Below are 13,756 nucleotides of genomic sequence, written 5' to 3'. Positions count from 1 at the left end.
TTCCTCTGCCTCTGCCCTTCCCCCCAGCTCACACACTAATAAATACATCAATCTTTAAAAAAAAAAAATGAGAGTCTAATCTAAGAAGAAAGGTACTGTATTCAAAGGGTCACTTATCCATTGCGCTTTTGTCCATTGAACTACAAGTCATCACTAAGTTTCCAGAACCTCTTAGCTTCCTTTTGAGGGAGGAAGTATGCTCATGAGCCTTTACTGACAGTCTATTGAGTGTACTGCATTATAACACAATGGTTGAGAGAAAGAACTTGACAGGGAAAATTAAAAAATCTGGGTTTGAATTCTGGCTTCCCCAGCAGGCAGTCTGGCCAGGGCATGTTCCTTAAATTCTCAAATCTGTAAATGGCTTAAGGATGAAATTATACAGCATATGTAAAGCGTTTAGCACAATGCCTCTCACGTGGTAAAGAAAAACACAGTGTAGCTATTATGTTGTAACTGTTGTTCTTATTAGTGTCATTATTTTTACATTCTAAGAGACTAAGTTTCAGACCTGGGATGTAGCAATCATTTCTGCTCTTTTCTTTCTGCACATTTTTTGCTGGTCTCACCTAATCCACGGTCTGACAGGAGAGAAGTAAATCAATAGCTACTCGTGGGCAACTGTACCGACCAGCTAGCTGGAAGGGTGATCAGCAGTGTTTGACAAAGAAGCGAAATGAGCAACACTGCTTATATTCAGATATCCCGAGTCAGGGAGTCAGAAGGTAATTATTCATTCATTCACACACAGGAGAAAGACTGATGGCAACACAGAGATGAAAAATGATCCGCGTCTGAGAGAAACATCAATAAAATGCTGGGGGAGTGCGGCAGATGAAGGAGGAGCTGTGTTGGCCCAGGAAGGTTAAAACTGTAATGGACTGAGAGTGCAATCTAGTTTCTAGAATCGTTCTGGGATTACGTTCATGCTGGATCTCCGTCCCACCGGCCGCACCCTCAGCCTCCACTCTGGTCCTGACGTGTCTACAGGACTGACTTTAAAACATTTATTGCAGAAAATACCAAGTGGTTTTAAGCGGTCATCATGAGACAGAGTCGTGAAAAGTGCAAGCACAGGGTTGGCATTAAGTGAGGCCTCGGCCTGCTAGAACTCCTCCAGGGGAGACCAACAAGTAGGGAAATGGATGTGCAGACCACAGCACATGGGACAGGGCTAAGCGAAACAGAAACATTCATCCTGGGAAAGAGAAGGCTTGGTCAGCCATGACTATTGTTTCTGTAGAGGCAGAGCACTCTAGTGTCAAAGAGGGTTTGGGTAGCCTATGTAAACCTAGAAATGTAAATGAGAACCACAGGAAAGAGGGCTGGAAAAGTAGATTTTATGTTAATGGAAGGAACTAATTTATAACGGTTTGCGGTATCCAACCCTGGCTCTCTCCCAAGAAGGTGGACCCCTTTCTACTGATGGAGTCACCCAGAGCAGAGTTGGGAGGAGTGAGTGGTCGTGGTCCCTTCCCACGCTGCATAGGAAATGTCCAAGACAGCTTTCTCCTTTTAGGGAAAACCTACTGGTGGAAACCGTCTTCAAAACTAGAGTGTGGTTTAGCTCTCCTATTTGTGTATCTGTAAGCAAATGCAAAACAAATTTACTGGAGGCCTGACCTTCCTTGCAGAGTTGACTTGGAATGACAATAAAATAAAGCCTATGAATCCTCCCCACAAATTGACACGAACGGGACCAAGGGGAAAGAATCAGGTTTCAACTTCTGAACCATACAGCCGGGTGTCTGACATTACAGGAATGCGAAAGGTGGTGGCCCGTTTCCCCCACTGCCCTTTGTTTTCGTGGCCTCCTGCCTAGAACGGGAAGTTTCATTCCAAAATGGTAAGTGGCAATGTCTGGGACTATGCCCTCCTGTTGTCTCAGCTCACTTCCCACCTTGGGGGAAAGGATAACAAACACAAGGTTTTATTTGGCTCTGAAGGACCTTCCCCAGAGAGGAAATCCAGGAGTTATAGGTTAGAAAGACTCTCCAAAGCAGGTCAACAAAGAGGCAGACCCAGGAGCTCCTCAAAGGCTTTGACCCCAACACTACTCATCTGGCCCCTTGGATCTCCACCATTTACTTCTCAAGCCCTGCCAGACTCCTGGTTTTAACAGAAAAAACACTCCGTTAGTGAGATGAGGTTACTGAGATGAGAACAACTGCCCAAAGTCTGTGTCTTCACAGGTGAAAATCTGTCACAGGTAATTTAGCGGTAACTGGACCTTTCCAGTCTTTACTTGGAGTCCATTAGAACAGATATTCTCAGATATATTCAGAATAACATCTAGGGGCTGGGGGACAAGAAAAGACATGGAACGGGAGAATGGGAACTACTTTGTCAATAAGAAAACCTGAGTGCCCACATCTACAATCTTGTTTAAGTCTGAGCCTGAGGTTTTTCATCTGCCCTACATGCAAAGGATAATAACTCCCACAGGATGCCAGTGAGGGCTTCAAAGAAATGGCATCTGTAAAAGCACTTTGTAAGGTTTGAAATGTACCTAAATGTTAGGCTATGGCAATTTTTTAGTATGCCTCATAATCATGATGTGACTCTTTACATCTCAGTAATTAAGCAATGATTGAATGAAACACTCTATATTTTCTTAATTTTGTGTAAGAATATTGAAACTATCGTCACAGGTAGTGTGATCTATTACAAAGATTATTAAAAGGCCACCTGGAGTTTTAGATTTCTTTATTAGTCCAAAAATGTTTTTATTTTGTATCTTAGCTTTCTTATGTTATCTACAAAAAGTAGTCAGATATTTCTCTGTTTTGATTAAGTTCCTGTAAAAGCTCTACATAAATAGAATTATAATATTGTGGTCTCATGAACCCTGCTGGGATGTGCGATCTTTAAGCAAAACAAAAGCCAAAACCACAAAGGACCTTGCTCAGAAATCTATTGGTGGAGTAAGTCGGTGACATACATTATATATATATATGTATATATATATATACATATATATATATAGACAGATAGATAGATATAGATATAGACATATAGATATATATAATAAATATTTTGGAAGGTGTTTTAATCCCTTCCAAAAAAAAAAAAAGTACACCAGAGATCAAATGTTTATCTTGAATAAACAGAGGACAGATGAGAAAAAAAGTCTTTCTGAATTTTCAATTTCTAGACAGACATTATGAAGACAGCAGAGAACTAAAGGGTTAACAGACCTTTTCCCGTTAAAGAGTAATTCAGGTTCCCGCCACCTGCAAGGACAGCGGTTGAAACAGCAGGACCCATGCTAGTCGCAAGGTCGGCTGGGCATAAAGATCATTCTAGACCACGTCACACTTCAAAAATATCGATGACACGCTGACCACACACATGCCCGTGGTGCCCCTCTCTGGAGAGGAAGAGCCTCCGGGCATAAGAGTCAAAAGCTCTTTTGTGTGTTATAGAGTAACGGTGAGGGAGGGGCAAAGACATTCCCCCCACACAGCAAAACTCACTCCATGGACACAGCTTTCCTTCCAGACTGTAGATTTTTTTTTTTCTAAGTAGCATAAGAAAGCCCATGGATTTTTATTTCCTTTGAACACTGTGACCATTCTGTACTTTGTATAAAACAGGAAATTGCAATTAAAAAAGGACCTGTCTTGTCAAAGGGCCCTACCAGTACTTCTAGTTAAAAAATCCCTTCAAGAATTGTCAGCTGTGGGGCACCTGGGTGGCTCAGTGGGTTAAGCCTCTGCCTTAGGCCCAGGTCGTGATCTCAGGGTCCTGGAATCAAGCCCCACATCAGGCTCTCTGCTCAGCGGAGAGCCTGCTTCCCCCTCTCTCTCTTCCTGCCTCTGCCTACTTGTGCTCTCTTTCTCTATCAAATAAATAAATTAAAAAAAATTGCACGGACGCTTTAATATACGCAGATACAAAAGAAAGCAAACATTTCCACAAGCGTTATTAAATTACAGCATAGTAGGAGTCATTAACAGTCAGCAGGCAGGGGCACTGGGCTCTGCCAGTCTCACATTCCAAATAATCAAAAAGGATATCCACGGGGCGATTAATTTCTTACACATTGATTATTCCAATCTCCACACTAATAAGGAGAGCTAAACAACATAAAGTTAAAGAGCGCAGTGAGAAAGGGAAGATTGAGGCCACATGCAGGGGGCAGAGGGATATACCCTTGGGAGATGAACTTCTCTCTCAGGTTACTGGGGGGGAGTGAGAAGTTTCACGCATCTTGAAAACGTAGCACTGCCTGGAAATCATCCTTCCCTCCACTATCCCCTCCCACATACGCAGAATACACACACGTCTCACAAAACGAGGAATCGGGATTTGGACAGACTGTCCGAGCCAACCAGCCCGTGACGATAAGAAGAGACCCGGGACTCCCCATTAGTCCCGTGTACCTTCTACTCTGCGGGTGCCCACTCGGCTGCTTAATGCTCCCGGAATGAGAGCGGATGTCATCGCTATTAATCCAAAAAGCGACACACCAGCAAACTGCAAAACCGTCCCTTTGGTCTTGATTTACAGAACTACTCACGAATAAAATGTTACTCAACAAATGTACTGACTCCATTGCAAAAAAATCTGAACCACAGTCCTAACCCGTCCTTCCCTCAGACCATCCTTCATCTGTCACACACTTATCAAATAGCCACTAAGTCTGTAAGGCGATGTGTTTGTTTCTGTAGGGACGCACCGTGAAATCAGACCCAGATCCTGCTCTTAAAGAGCTCAAGAGGTCAAAAAAAAAAAAAAAAAAAAGGCACCCAGACACACACACACACATACAGACACACGCACACATACAGACACACACACACAGTGATGTGCCAGTAAGCGTTCAATGACAGTCAAGGAGGGAGAAAAGCAGGAGGCCGGCATTAAGGAGGGCACGAGTCCGGAGGAGCGCTGGGTGTCATAGGCAATTAATGAATCGCTGAACTCTGCGACAGAAACTTACGTACCATATACTGGCTAACTGAACGCAACAAAAAAATGTAAAAATTTGAAATGAATAAAAAGAAGAGGGAAAAGGGTAAAGGAGCTCTGACTTACAGCGTTTGCTGATTCCCGCGCTGTCAGTCCTCCTACCACGCCTGATTTCAGTCTGCCAGCCGGCCACGCTGAATGCAGAGCAGGGGAGAGGTGCCCGAGCCAGTCGAAGCAGACTCAGTGCACCACGGCGTGATTTACATGGATATTTATATTTGTGTAAATTTACACACACACACACACACACACACATAAACTAACCAAATACTTTATAGTTGTTATCGTAAAGCATGGGATTACGATTAATTTTATTTCTTTTTCGCACCTTTTTTAGTATCCCACCATTTTTATAGAGCATTTTTTTTTTTAGTTTTAACTTTTCGCCCATGCTAACGGACAAATGACCGACATGTGCCGCTGTGTGTGTTTACGGTCTATGGTATCTGGACTTTGCTGACGTCAATGATGACCACGATTACCTCAGTCAACATCCCCCATCTCACGGAGATACATAAAAATAAAGTAAATGAAAAAGAATAAAAGGAGTATTTTCTAGATCAGTACTAGCCCTCGTATCCTCACCGCAGACCAGCTTTTCTAGGCAGTCCTGGGATTACTAGAACCACCTAGGGAGCAGGGAAACCAAATCATGTTAAAGGCACATCAGGTGAGCTTCCGGGCCCCACGTCCAGGAGAAAGGGAGAGCGTCACAGAGCATCCAACTTAGAGCACCAAGAGGAGAAGCTTCACCCAGCCCTGCACCCCCCGAACCCCACCCTCACTGCCCTAAGACTCTAGAACCTGAAAACGCCTTTCCCAGAGCATGCTCCCGCCACACATTCTCCATCATTTCAAGCATCCAGTCATCCAGGGCTGTCCATGGACAAAGGAGCAGGAGGTGGGAACACAAGAAGGAAGACAATCTCTAACTCAAGTACAGGATCCTGGCAGGAATTCTCTTGGCTCTGCCAACGACAGCATCAGGGAGACGACACCCGTTCAGTTCCACGGTTAACCGTCCACAGCACACGCACCTGCGGCCGTCCCTCCTTCAGCGTTCTTCACGCACAGACGGACTCTGCTCTGGAGGCCAACAGCTCGCCTCATGCCAGAAACCCTTCTCTTCCTCCTTCTTCACTTGTGGCTGTATAAACCCTGAAGCCTACACTCTGAAAAACCATTGGTAGGTATAACTATTTTTAATATCAAGAGCTGAAAAGTCTCGTGGAGGGAAAAGAAAACGCCTGATTGCTGTGTGACGTCTGAACATGTGCAAAGCACTTATGGGGCTTATCGTAGATCATGGTCCCAACCATCCCCCAAAGTGTCCCGTTCCCAGCACCTCTGGACGTGATGGGAAGGAAGGTCAGAGTTTGCACGATTCCCTCGAGGCCACAGCAGGCAAGCCCGCCGCCTTCAGCATGTGCACTTCTGGTGCCACGTTCCAGTCCAGTAGGGAATCACCCTAGACTTGATTTCCCATCCCGACCCCACCATGTTCCTTCTGTGTGGCCTTCGGCAGAATCCGCACCTTCTCTGGGCCTCATTAACTCACCTGGAGAATGGGGGGGACAATACCCACTTCACGGGGCTCTTACAAAACTCCAACAAAACCAAACTCGGAATATGGCAGGTTTGTAAGACATTTATGTCCCCTTTTCAGGCCACTCTAGCCCCCTGTTCATTTGCTCTGCTTCCTTTCCTCGTACCACCCTTACTTCAAATGTGTTCACTTGGCTTCTCACCCTGACTGGACAGGCCTCCCCAGTTTGACGGTGAGGGCTTCAACAGTCCTTTGACGGAGGGTGGATTTCTGGAACAAGAATGAGCTCACACACAATTGATAAGTGGGGAAAGTATCAGTTCAATACGGGCTTCTCAACCCCATCCGGGCTTCTCAGCACACTCTGTTTTGTGCTATCCCGATACAGCAGCCGGACCCAAACCTCACGTGTGTGCACGCACGCGCGTGCATGCACACACACACGGGTGCGGCCAGCCGCGAGAGCCTGCAGCATTGCCCACGGGGCCTGCCCTTCCTCTGGCTCAACCTGGCCGCACACGAGGTTCCAAAAGGGTTTGCTGCGCATTTCTCTCAGACATTTGTACGAGACAAACAAGCAAAGCCTAGAGAAGGAGCCGGACCATTTTGTGCAAAGCTTCTCCCTGCTCCCTACCTGCAAATTTTGATGCCAATGTCCCCCTGTCCTTGTTTTCAGCATTTGGCCGACCTGACGTTTCTTTGCACACTCCTCCGCCACCTACCTTCTCCGTTACCTTTCAAAGGGGAAGTCTCGCAGGACGGCGTGGTCCCTTTGCCGGCAGGGAGGTGAGCGCGCTGGTAGACCTGCGCCGCTCCTTCTACCGTTGTTCTGGCTGAGGCTTGCAGCACAGAATGTTTTGAACCGTTAAAGTGTGCAGAGTGATCTACTCCAATTCCTTTCCCCGAAAATGGCAGTGATTTACGGTGTGTGTTTTTGCAGAATGTGGGGATTTTTTTCTGAGGGCTGCATCGTGCTACCGCAGAAACGCCCCCAGTTTGCTTTGTTCGGTGGATACTGTTGACACACAGAGGCCCCGCGGCTCGGCAGAATAAACGGTTACGGTACAGCCTTCTCGTGGCACCTGCTTAACTCTTCGTGGAAATTCAGCTCAGCCCCTCACTTCTGTGGCTAAGAATGAGCAATTTCTACCAAGGATGCTACTGGGGCGGGGAGGGGGGGCAGTTCATACTGGTTTTCATAAACACGCTCAAAGAAATGCTTCCAAACACAAAACAAGGACAACGTGCCACGTTCAGATAAGCCTATTCTACAACTTTAAGCAGCTTTTATTTTATTATACAAAATCATTCCGTTTTTAATTAGCCAAACGTCCATGGAAGCCAAGTGCACTGCAAGAAGTGCTCCTTCCGCGTAGGGTCTGCTGTATGCGTGACCAAGTTCTAGGGTCAAAAATAAGTTCAAATACAGGACCTGGGTGGCTCAGTGGGTTAAGCCTCTGCCTTCGGCTCAGGTCACAATCTCAGGGTCCTGGGATCGAGCCCCACATCAGGCTCTCTGCTCAGCAGGGAGCCTGCTTCCCCCTCTCTGTTTGCCTGCCTCTCTGCCTGTTGTGATCTTTCTCTCTGTGTCAGATGAATAAAATCTTTAAAAAAAAAAAAAAAGTTCAAATATTTTTTAAGGTTTTTCCTCTTACCCTTGCCATATCTAATTTGCAGTAAAATAAATAATACAGTTTTCATTTACATTTGTTTACTGATATGGGCTAATAACATTCCCAGGCCTGTTTCCTTATAGGAAAACAGGAATTTTTAAAAAACTGAATAATTGCACCATCAATTTTATGAGGAGGGGTGTGTGTGTGTGTGTGTGTGTGTGTGTGTGTAGGAAGTTACTTGTGAATCTGTTGATCCTCCAGTCTAGACACTGTGAAGTGCTCCGATAAACAAAATATCATCATCACTGATTCCTTATCCCGATACTTCTAGTAAATCACCTTGCACATAATAATTGTTCAATAAGCGTTTGCTAAATTAAAGTGAAACATTTGCATAATTAATCTAAGTCCAAATTTCTCAATTAAGTTGTTCAAAAGAAAATAAACAGCAAATAGATTGCTTTTAAAATAAAACAAGAAACTGACATTTCAAATAAAACTCGAGCCCGGTCACCATCTTACAGTGCAAAACAAAAGGCACTAGATATAGTTGTTGAATTAGTTAGCATTTGGGTTTGTTGCAAGTGACAGAAGAGAGGAACACCTGGAAGATAGGAGAGGCGATGAAAACCTCTGTACAACGCGAGAATGACAGACGCATGTCAAGACACATCTGTCCGAAGCCACAAAACGTGCAGCGCCAGGAGCGAGTCTTACACTGAACCGCGGACTCTGGACGATTAGATTAGGATGTGCCTCTGCAGACTCGTCCTCGGTGAAAAATGTACCACGCTGAGGAATCATGTTGATAATGGGGGACGCCTCGTAAGGCCACGGGTAACTAGGAAAGCTCTATACCTTCCTCTCCGTTTTGCTGTAAATCTAAGACTGCTTTAAAAACATAAAATAAAATCTTGGGGCACCTGGGTGGCTGCAGAGTCCTGGGATCAAGCCCCACATCGGGCTCCCTGCTCAGTGGGAAGCCTGCTTCTCCCTCTCCCTCTGCCCCTGCTTGTGTTCCCTCTGTCGCTGTCTCTCTCTGTCAAATAACTAAATAAAGAAAATAATAATAAATAATAAATATAATATATAAAATATATAATATATAATATATAATAATATATAAAATTTATATATAAATATAAATAAAATTTATATTTATAATTTATAAATATATATAAAGTATATATAAATTTATAATATATAAAATTTTGTTATAAATTTATATAAATATTCTATATAATATATTATTATATATTTTATATTTTATATAATATATAAAATAATAATAAAGAAAAAATCTTTTAAAAAGTAAATAAAATCTTAAAAACAATAGCAGAAGAAGACATAGGTCAATTTTCCTCTAACGTAAAAGTTTATGTGGGCAAGTCACGTCAGTGTGCTGACTCTACAGTGATCAGAAACCCAGGATCGCTCCCTTTTGTTGCTCTGCCATCCACACCTGTCACCGTCCATTTCATGGCCAAGATGACTGGATGCCAGCCACCAGAATGAGAAAGGGAAAAGGGAAAAGGGAAAAGAATTCTGTATTCTTCTTTTCAAAGGCCATGCCGCAGATACCATGCACATCTCTTCTGTTTACATTTCATCGGCCAGAAGGCGTGACACAGCCAGGCCCAACAGGCCTTGGGGAGCCTAGAACATGGGACCATCACTCCACTCAGCCAAGCCGAGTGCTTTTACTGCAGAAATTTCAAGAGCAGGGAGGTTTGAGTTTTATAAAGTAACGATGAGCTTTGAGTCAAACAAATCAATAAGGTATGGATAAATTAATTTGCTTCTAATAAGTTTTCAGAGAAAGAATATCACTTAAGTTTTAAGGCCATTTTTAACACAATGCTACTTAGTGGGGAGAATCAGAACCCCCCACCCACAGATAAACTGCTTTGCATGCAAGCCATTAAAACTCCCAGTCCAAGTGACCTGTACTGAGACTTCATTAAAATTCAAAGAAATGTCCCGGTGGTGGGTATTACAGAGGGCACGTGTTGCATGGAGCACTGGGTGTGGTACATAAACAATGAATCTTCGGACACTGAAAAAATAAATTAAAAAAAAAAAAAAGAAATGTTCTAAAAATAAATAAATAAATGCATAAGGCCAGATTTAAGATGGAAGGAGAGATTCACCTGAAATTACCTTCTCTGGTTATAATCATGAATACATCGATCTTCTTACCTTCTGGACAGAATGTTCTATATCCACTACTGTTATCCAAACTTAATGCACTGGGAATAAAACTGTGGAGAAACTATCCAAAAGCCAAAGAAAGACAATGAATATTATAATTTTGAGAGGGTCTGGGAAAATCTTTAAAGTATTTACAAGATTCTCTAAGAGATGTGAGACTTCCTGTCCCATCACAACACCCCCGAATGTGGTTATTTCAGATTCAAAACAAAAGAAACAGAATTTTTTTTTAAATGTGTTTTGTTTTGTTTTGTTTTGTTTATTCCTCGAGCTTCATCATGGCCATCTCCTAAAAGAGTCAAGTATAGAGGTTTCACTTTAGCTAAAAACCTGGAAGCTAAGAACAGAAAGGACCTGAAAGCTCTCCCCATTATTAAAAAGCTAGCTCAGAATTCCAAACAAAAATAACAGAATTTTGGTTAGACAGAAATCTGAATGGCCATATAGTTCATAGATCTCTGCACACCCATGTTCATTACAGCGTTATTCACAATAGCCAAAGGCGGAAGTAACCCGAGGGCCCATCCACCAATGATGGATAAACCAAATGTGACATACATCCCTACAATGGGACACATAAGAGAGTATCGAAGAACCTTGAGGACACCATACTAGTGAAATAAGCCAGTGACAAAAGGACAAATATGCCATCATTCCGTTTATAGGAGGTCCCAAGAGTGGTCACATCCATCAAGTGGCCTAAGTGGTTGCCAGGGCTGAGAAAGGAGAATAGGAAATTGGTGTTGAATGGGTACAAGTTTCAGTTTTCCAAGACAAAAAGAATTGTACAATGAAACCTATAATGCCTCCGAAAGGTACACTTAAAAATGGTTTAAATGGTAAGTTTTATGTTACGTATGTTTTACCACAATTAAAAAAGAAAACAGAATGATAGACCCCTTTGAGCAAATACTTAAAAAAATAAAAAACTCGGGGCACCTGGGTGGCTCAGTGGGTTAAAGCCTCTGCCTTTGGCTCAGGTCATGATCCCAGGGTCCTGGGATCGAGCCCCGCATTGGTCTTTCTGCTCAGCAGGGAGCCTGCTTCCCCGCTTGTGATCTCTATCAAATAAATAAATGAAATCTTAAAAAAAAAGTAACAATAAATAAAAATTAAAAACTCACAAAGTAGGATGTACCATCATACTGAGGACTCAAGATGAATGAAAGAATAATTATCATTTCATTTACCTTTATCTTCCTTCAAAGTACCCTATACATGTATGAAGGAATTTAGATCTTAAAAGATATATTTTTCTGAGATGCACCTCAAAATAATCACCTCGGGGACAGTGTCTGTGGGGAAGTAGAAATGAAACAAGACTTACCCATGGTTAATGACTGTTCTACTCTCTGATGGGCACAGGCAGGGCCCTTCTATTATTTTTTTCTGCTGCTGTATCTGTTCGAATTGTACCATAACTGAACATTTTAGGTAGTTTTTACTGTACTTTAACCATATGAAGCAATTTTTAACCAAATTATCAAGAGCCACTGAAGAGCAACAAATTCTAAAATATGGGTAAGAAAGAACATTTCTCCAAGGGAAGTGCTCCCTAGATATTTCCGCTTCCGTTTATAGAGAAACCCAGTTCCTTTTCTTTGGGCTTTTTTAAAGACTAGTTAAAATATATAGAATGTTTCCTACTCACCCAAGCTTTACATCCCCTGTTTATGTACGTACGCCTCTTAATAAGCTACTACCATCCCCGTTTTACAGATGAGGAACCTGAGACTCAAAGAAGCAAACCTGATTCAAGCTCACAAGTATCACGTCAGTTTTGATCCAGGAGTCTGACTGCAAGTGCTTGAGCTTAACAAACACCTTCCTCTAATTACAAGAGTCTCTTTCCCCTTTCTTGCTGGCTCAGGATGGCCTCATCAATCCCGAGTTGCCAGAATGGGGATGCCTGAATGAGAACTCAGAAACACTGAGTTTTCGAAGGGATAAGATCAACACCTTTGTTTCAGTCGTCTCAGCAGAGCCCTGAGGATTTCCACAGGAGCTCAGCTCCATTCAGGTCATTTACTGAGTCCTCACCAAGTGTCAGAGGATGCACCACCTTGGGGCTGGGCTAGGCACTCAGAACTGCCACAAGAAGATACAGATCAACAGAAAAGTTGGTTTAGAAACCAGATGACCTAAAAAGAAGTGAATTTCCTTATCACCTAGTTCTTCCCCTTTTATGTCACTAATTGCCCTAGGATGAGTTGCTTGACATCTGTCTTTGCTGCCATGAAATAAGCTCCGTGAGGGCTCAGACGTTGTCTGCCTTGTCCAAAACTCTGTCCCCAGGGCCCACCACGGGGATGAGACACGGCCTGGGCTCAAGCACACAGAGCGAGAGGATCTGAATTCTGAGAGGCATGACTGTTTGCTAATTTCATTGGAAGCAACACGGTGAAGAGGCAAGAGCAGGGTCTTCGGACGAAGCGGTCATTCATTTGTTCACTCATTCGTGCATTTGCACGGTCAATATTTGGGACACCTGCTATGCACCACTTTTGTGGGTGCTGGAAATGTGGCAGGGAATGACAAATGTCCCCAGCGTCATGAAGTGCACCAGCTCTCCCACTAACCCCTGAGCCATCCTGGGAGTCAGCATGAGTCAGTCTCAGAGAGCTCAGTAAAAAAACAGGATACTAATAACCCACATGCAACATCATTTTAAGGAAGACGGGTGATATTTGTGAAGAACCGGACATAAGGTGAGCACTCCATAAATGGCAACTATTCTAATTAACAATCAAAAGTCAAAACCAAATACTAAGTGTAAGCCAGAGCAAGTGACATATGGCTTTAAATACCAAAGGAAATGCACCTAGAAAAGTTCAGTGACAGAAATGTTGGTAAAATGTGTTCTTTCTATGTGGCGCTTTTCTTCAAAATGTTTAGGGATAGGTCATCTTGAATAGGGGGGGAAATCTCCCTAGATTTCTGTACAAGAGAAAAAGGAGCTGTTGAATCAGTTTGCCTGACATTCCCAAAAGCTTTGTGTGGCCAAGAAAGGTCACGTAGATTTATATTGTTTTTGACATCTTCCAGCAATGACCAAACAGGCAAAATCATGTCTGTTGAGCTTCTACATGACCTACAGCCATGGGGACACTTGGCAAGCCGGTGAAGACTTATCAGGAGGCCTTCTGCAAAGTTCACTTTTTCAAGGAGCCTTGGTAATTTCCACAATTCCCAAAAAGCGTCCACAAGTATTATCTGTCAATCACTCTCAGGCATTTTCACTTACATTTCGATTCATCTTCTCGAAGATTCTGTGAAGAAGTGTGTCAATTCTAGCACAGAAATGAAACTCGGAGAAGGTGAGAAAGGTGTCCAAGGTGGCACAGCTCCTGAGGGGCGGCACGGAATGCATACCCAGCCCTTTGGACCGGGAGACCCTGCCCTCTCTCAC

The 13,756-nt window shown here is 43.3% G+C and overlaps 1 protein-coding gene across 2 annotated transcripts in view; it reads right to left on the bottom strand.

Annotated features, from left to right (window-relative positions):
• RGS7 (regulator of G protein signaling 7) overlaps nt 1-13,756 on the bottom strand; it is a 492,581-nt gene that overhangs the window by 467,532 nt on the left and 11,293 nt on the right. The window lies entirely within an intron of this gene.

This window comes from Lontra canadensis, unplaced genomic scaffold (assembly GCF_010015895.1).
Source record: "Lontra canadensis isolate GAN:19392208 unplaced genomic scaffold, GSC_riverotter_1.0 scaffold24, whole genome shotgun sequence".
Taxonomy (NCBI): domain Eukaryota; kingdom Metazoa; phylum Chordata; class Mammalia; order Carnivora; family Mustelidae; genus Lontra; species Lontra canadensis.
This window is presented reverse-complemented; position numbering and strand designations above follow the sequence as displayed.